A 6,802-nucleotide genomic window follows, 5' to 3' on the forward strand; every position below is an offset into this window, starting at 1 on the left:
TTTTTTTTTTTTTTTGCTGTTTTGGGGCATTTTGGATGACATGGTTTTGATGTGCACTGCGTTTAGTAGAGCTATAGGTTAAAGGAAATGTTTTACTATACTGGAATTTCTTCAGAATTATTTTTCCTTCTAGTACAATGAATTGTTTGAATTTCATGCCATATGCACTGCTAAAATGCTAACATGTTCACATTCAGAAAAGACACAATACAGTATTAGATACTTGACAGCTGTCTCACAAGAGACCAGAAATAATCATGCTGATTTATTCATTCTTCCCAACTCTGACACAGACAAACTAGTTAAAATAGAAAAAATGATTAATAGTGAAACATCCATGCGTGATCTCTATCAGTCTGATGCTCTGAGTTGTTCCATTCTACTAAATGATAAAGTACCATCAAAGTCAATTTTCCAAAGCCAAATTAAGAGAAGAGTTTATGGATTTTATAAAAAATTATTCCATAATCTAATCAGTATCTTTGGAACTAAATTAAATAAGAGGAACATGGAAGTGAAGTTGCCATTTCAAAACCCAGCAACAGGCTCTGAAATTCAACAAAACAACCTGTTACTCCAATTTCATCAAGTGTAAGATGTGTGGACCAACTTCCAGATTTCCCCAGTTTACACGTCTTAAAATTACCAAGGTTGAAAAACACTGCTCCTTAAAGTCCAATTGCATTTGGAATTTCCAAATATTGCACAAAAGGTAACAAAATACCCAAGTCGCAGAAGGGAAACCACTAATGCTGAAAAATATTCAACATGGACAAAACATTATTAATCCACAGACACTGTGAAAGTACAATACAAAAACTATAAATACTGTTGAAACATATAACCATCTCCTTGCACAATAAATTTGCCCAAAAAATCAGATTCATATGTAGGCATCTTAAAGAATCAAGAATATACAGCCCATTAAAACCAATATATGGATAACATGACTCTATACAAGACCATTTATATAAGCACAGTCTCCACCAAAAAGACAATCATGTGAACACAATACTGCACATAAACAAAAATGATAAACCTGAACAAACCTCCAATTAATTAAAGAAACTCAAAAAATCTAAACAATGTTGACATACCATGCTAAGTCATGGTTTACTGAAAGAATAGAAATGGCTGGATTCATACAGCATACTAAATTATACAGTATTATTTACAAAGTTCAGCGGCTGGATTCACACACACACAAAACCTTGGTTGCACGGTAATTCTTGAAATCTAAACAAATCCCTCAACAAACCAAAAGCACACTCACAAATACAAAAAAATGTATTTTGACAAGGCTGGATTTGAGGGGATATCCTCTGGCTATTAACAAAAGAAACTGAGATAAAATAAATCTAGAATTGATTTTACTAATTTGTAAGATGATTATATTCATCTACAACAGACATGTCAAACACAAGGCCCGGGGGCTGGATGCGGCCCACGAAGTGGTTTCATGTGGCCCACGAAGCCATCCTGGAAACAGTGAGGGAACGGTCCCCACTGCCTTGGCCCTGGCCCAGGCCGGCCGGGAGTCAATGTACAATTTTGTGGTGGCCATCTATGCTGAAAGGCATTCAGTCTTAGCTCCACAAGGCCGTCTAGAAACAATGAGGAACCAGCCCCTGCCGTGTCAGCCACACCCCCTGGGTGCATGCTGGGGAGGTGTCACCCTTTATGAGGAATGAAGAAATGGACCATGCCTTGGCGCTTGCCCCGGTCCCACCCCCTTCTGCCAGAGACCCTCAGATCTGTCCCACTCCTGCCCAGGCACCCACAGGCACCCTTGACACGAATGATGTAGAGCTGGCCATGCCCACCCAGTAGGCCACACCCACTCCATCCACACCCACCCAGTAGGCCGCACCCATCCTGGCCACACACACACGCCCCCCCGAGGGCAACCGCAATGCTGATGCGGCCCTCAATGAAATTGAGTTTGACACCCCTGATCTACAAGGATTACACAACATATAATAACACTAGTGACTAAACAATGGTTAATACAGCAATTGCTTATTGCATAAGAGGTAATGCTGGGTTTTGCACAGAATATGGAATATAAATTAATTATCTAGATTTATAATATTAATACACCACATTTTAGCTTAAGAGGTTCTGTGAACTGAGCCTCTGGATTCATGGATTATTAAATGATTTATTAAATAAACTCCAATTACTTGATACACACAGCATTGTAAAGCTATATCTGACAGACTTGTTCAATAATACTGTGCTAAAATAAATCTTGGCTTAGTTCACAATTATGCAAATACAGCTCTAGACTTTCAAGTTAAGCAAGAAGGAAAAAAGCAAAAAGTTCCATTTAAACAGCATTAGTGTGCCTACTTACAGTAACTTAACCTGCAAGTTTAAGGAAGCTACAGGTCTATGTAAAAACATAAGACAGAGAATGTTGAAAAAAGCTTATTTTATTACTACCAATAACCAAAATACAAACATTTACCACACTGTCAAGCACATATTGTGCTTAACTATTATTTGTCAGTTAAACCCAAAAGACTCTGTTCATTAATCATGGGAGGCCAAAACCAGACTAATTATATAACTTAGCATAGTATGCAGTGTGGCATGTAACTTAGCACATAGGAAGTAGATGGGTGTAATCTCAGAATCACCTAAATGGGGAGGGAAGTGATCAAAACATTTTTGCCTAGTCCCACAAATAACCCAGTCCTGTGCCATGAAGAGCTCTATATTGCACCAAGAAGCTTAGTGTGCCAGTGCAACTTAGGAACTAATGGTACGACTTAGGGAATAATGGTGCTATATGAGAATGTAGGGGTGTACCCATAACTATCATGTTGCTGCACTCTGGATCAGTAGGAGCTTCCAAGTAGTCTTCAAAGGCATCCCATGTAAAGTGCACTGTAATAGTCCAAATGGGAAGCGATCAAAATATGAAGTAACCATGAACTGGACCTCCCAATCCCAGAATGGATTTTTGCAAAAGCTTTCCTAACTCTAGCTCAGGGGAAGGCAACCTTGGCTCTTTTATGACTTGTGGACTTCAACTTCCAGAATTCCTGAGCCAGCATGGCTGGCTCAGGAATTCTGGGAGTTGAAGTCCACGAGTCATAAAAGAGCCAAGGTTGCCTACCCCTGCTCTAGCTGCTAACTGCTCTTTGAGCAAGAGCTGAGAATCCAAGAACGTCTCACTGGGGAAGAGGTATCCCATCTAGGGTTTATAGTGGAAAGTCCACAGATCTGAAAGACCCTAAGATCCACAGCCATTCAACCCTGCTAGAATTAAGCAAAAATTGTCCACAGCTTCCAGAAACAGGGAACGAACCATGTTAGCGTCATTGGGTCAATAAGAGAGATGTATTATACCTGTGTATTAACCCCACGTTGATGATACTTTACTCCATGTCAACAGATTACCTCAAATTGGTCAGAAGAAGTAAAAAATGTTGAAACTTCTTAGAAATAAGATACAGGAAGTGTATCAATCCAATGAGAACAAAAACATGGAACAGCTTAGGAAACTGCTATGAATTTGCATCTGAAATTAAGATACATGTATAGGAAGTGGAAAGTGTGTGTAATCTTGAAGAAAATATACCAGTAAGTAACTCATATTTGCAAAATAAAATATGAAAAACTAAAGAATGATTGGAACTTTGGCTCAAAAAAGCTAAAAACAAAAAGATTTTTTTTTTAAAAAAAAATATCATTAGTACAAAAATTAAAGGTGTTTGCCCACGTTTGGGGAGGATGGTAGAATACCACAGGTGATGTGGAAAGGGGATTTTCCTCTATTTCCACTTTGCTTCCATCTTCTCAATGAAATGATGACTGATGAAAGACCAAGGCTACTGTACAGGTAATCCTGTACTTAAACCACAATTGAGCCCAAAATTTCTGTTGCCAAGCAAGACAATTGTTAAGTGAGCTTTGCTCCATTTTACAACCTTTCTTGCCACAGTTGTTAAGTGAATCACTGTAATTGTTAAGTTAGTAATAGGGTTCTTAACTGAATCTGACTTCCCCATTTACTTTGCTTGTCAGAGGATTGCAAAAGATAATCACATGACCCCAGGACACTATAATTATCATAAATCTATGCCAGTTGCCAAGCATCTGAATTTTGATTATGTAACCATGGGGAATGCTACAATGGTCATAAGTGTGAAAATGGTCATAAGTCACTTTTTTCAATACTGTTGTGACTTCAAATGGCTGCTAAATAAATAAAATGCTGAAAAAAATCTCTGTGTCTCATGATTATGAAGGAAAAATGAAATAGAGTTTGGTTTTATTTTTGGCAGGGAATTAATTTTTCTATAATAGAAAACTAATAAATGAATAAAATATTAATGCACAATATATTAAAATAAAGTTAAGGAAAAAATAAAAGGCATCCTACACTTTGGAGCTTGGTTTTTTTTCTTGTAACTGTATGACATGGGAACCCAGTCTGAGAAGTTAGACTTCTAAGATACAGAAAAAGAATTATTAGTCTTGCTCATGCAGCATGCTTTGTCATGATGTGACTTGGTTAGCTTCCGTTCCCTCTTTCTGTTCCTGTAGTTACAGCAATTGCACTAAGAGCATGACAAAGAAAACATATGGGATTTGGAAAGAAGGAATACTGGTTGGAAAACTGGTAGTATGAAAATGGGTGGGAGAATTATCCAATAGAAAGATAAGCATTTTGGTAAACTATCACTTCAAACCTGCTCAGCTATTAAAAAGTGACTTGAATCCTATTTGACATAGCTGTCCCCAATCTCACAAGGACAGCATTCTGTTCATTTGATTATATCACACTCGGTAATTTGGTAAATCAATTGGCGGGAAGATTTCATGGGACTCTATTTGCAGAGACTTTGCCCTTACAGATGCAGTGAAATAGAACTCTTGCTCATGTCCTCATATGGTATCCCACCCAACATGTGCTCTGATCTGCCCAATCATCACATCTGAGGCTCACACTGATGAATTTTATATTTATTACATTTTAAGGCATGTTAACACCATACTCACATAGTCAAATATCTTCAACAAGTCATTGTGGAAAACTTTAATTAGAATCTGAAGTAAATTGTAGAAAATCTGCATGTTAAGATTATCCATATTAAGACCAAAAGAGGCAAAACATAACTCTATGCAAAGGAAACTTAAAGGACAAGAACAAAATAGAATATCTACCCGCTTCTTTGACCATTTAATCTCCTTTTTTATTTCTCTCTTTTAGTGACAGATAAATCTCAGCAATTAAGAAATTTACTAAGGAAAATTTTTCTGGGCAGAATATAAATACCTAAATGCAACTTTACTCTAAAATAAAGGCAAAAACAGTCAGTGAATAAATCTCAAGACAATTAACCATCGACATATTTTTCTAAGATTATAACCTTACGAAAACATACCAGAAAGCTACAGCTTACTAGAATCAATTGGACTTCGCTTGGGTTAATATGAATAAAGCTGAAGTATAAAGAACACAACACAGAAACCAACGGAATAAATGTGAAAAGAAAGAAATAACCGGCACTATTTCCCATCTCTGATTAAAAAGGCTACGGTAATGAGACACTGCGGAGGAACTGGCTTAACGGTATGAATGAACCAGAAGCGTTTTGTCACAAAGAGGCTCACCCAAATAGTAATTGCTCCGAGGAGGGAAAGAATCTTTTGGCCAAGCGCAGAGGTCAGCTCCGGCCAAAGACTGGAGGCCACGGAGTGAATGGAAAGAAAAAGAAACCCCTGATCCGGAAGGCTCCCCTCCCTCGACGGAATTGCCCTCCGGGGAAGAAAGCGCAACCTCGAGCGAGCGAGAGCAGCAGCCCACGGGACACGCCCGTTCCGCAGCGCCGGCAGCAGCTGATCGCCCAGCCACCAATCGCGGCGACCTCCCACTTCCCTCAAGAACGACCTTCCCCGGTAAGTCCAACGCGCTTGCGCCAAAGGAAGTGACGTCACGTGTTTTCCGTTTGCGTTGGTCTGCGGCCTGTAGGTTGTGCCCATGTTTTGTATAACAACAAGAAAGCTGTTAAGGCTGGTACATCGTTGTCATCGTTCCTTGTCCTTTTAAATTCCCACAAACGGGCAGAGGACGAGGATGAAAAACAGCGGAAAGAGTTCACGCGTGCACCCGTTTTTTTAATAAAATAAACCGGTGAAGGGATTTTATTGTGCTTATGATTTTATTATGTTTAAGCTTGATAGTGTTATTTTGTAACTATTTTATATTGATACTAGTAGTGATATTTTGTAATCATTTTATATATAACTTTGTTTATGTAGGTGCTTTATATTGGGAAATTATTTACATAAAAGCAAATGTCTCATGCTAAATATACAGGAGATTGCTTACATGAAAGGAGCAATGTGAGATTCTGTGGTTCAGGAAATAAGGAGGGGGAAGGTGAGTAGCCTGGATTGATGTGTATGAGTCATCACCTTGGAATTTTTCTGTGTTTCCTTACTCCTGGTACAGAGAATTGAATCTCTTTGTTCTGAAAAGGGTATAAAGAGTGGAAGAAATCTTTTCTGTGTGTACCTTCATCCCTCTAAACAGCCACGAAGAGGGAGGAGGACACCCGACTCTGTTTTGATCAAAATAAAAGTTGTTTTCTTGTGGAAAACGAAAGAACTCTTACGAATTCCGGAGGGGTTAGCAGAGAAGTTTAATTGCGCAAGGTCCAGAGCATATTAGAGATAGGCAATTCTGAACGAGGAGGGCGTGATTAGACTTCAGTTTTTATACTCCCCTCCTTAAAGAACAAAGGACTACACATTGAAATACACACTGTGATACATTAGGAACATT

The 6,802-nt window shown here is 38.6% G+C and overlaps 1 protein-coding gene across 1 annotated transcript in view; it reads right to left on the reverse strand.

The window, feature by feature from the left end:
• Nucleotides 1-5,883, reverse strand: part of ATP6V1A (ATPase H+ transporting V1 subunit A) — a 55,117-nt gene extending 49,234 nt beyond the window's left edge. Inside the window, exon 1 of the mRNA XM_015812120.1 lies at nucleotides 5,629-5,883. The gene's annotated coding sequence lies outside the window, so the exon portion shown is untranslated. The remainder of the gene's footprint in view (nucleotides 1-5,628) is intronic.
• Nucleotides 5,884-6,802: the final 919 nt, after the last annotated feature.

This window comes from Protobothrops mucrosquamatus, unplaced genomic scaffold (genome assembly GCF_001527695.2).
Source record: "Protobothrops mucrosquamatus isolate PMUCROS unplaced genomic scaffold, P.Mucros_1.0 scaffold69, whole genome shotgun sequence".
Lineage (NCBI taxonomy): Eukaryota > Metazoa > Chordata > Lepidosauria > Squamata > Viperidae > Protobothrops > Protobothrops mucrosquamatus.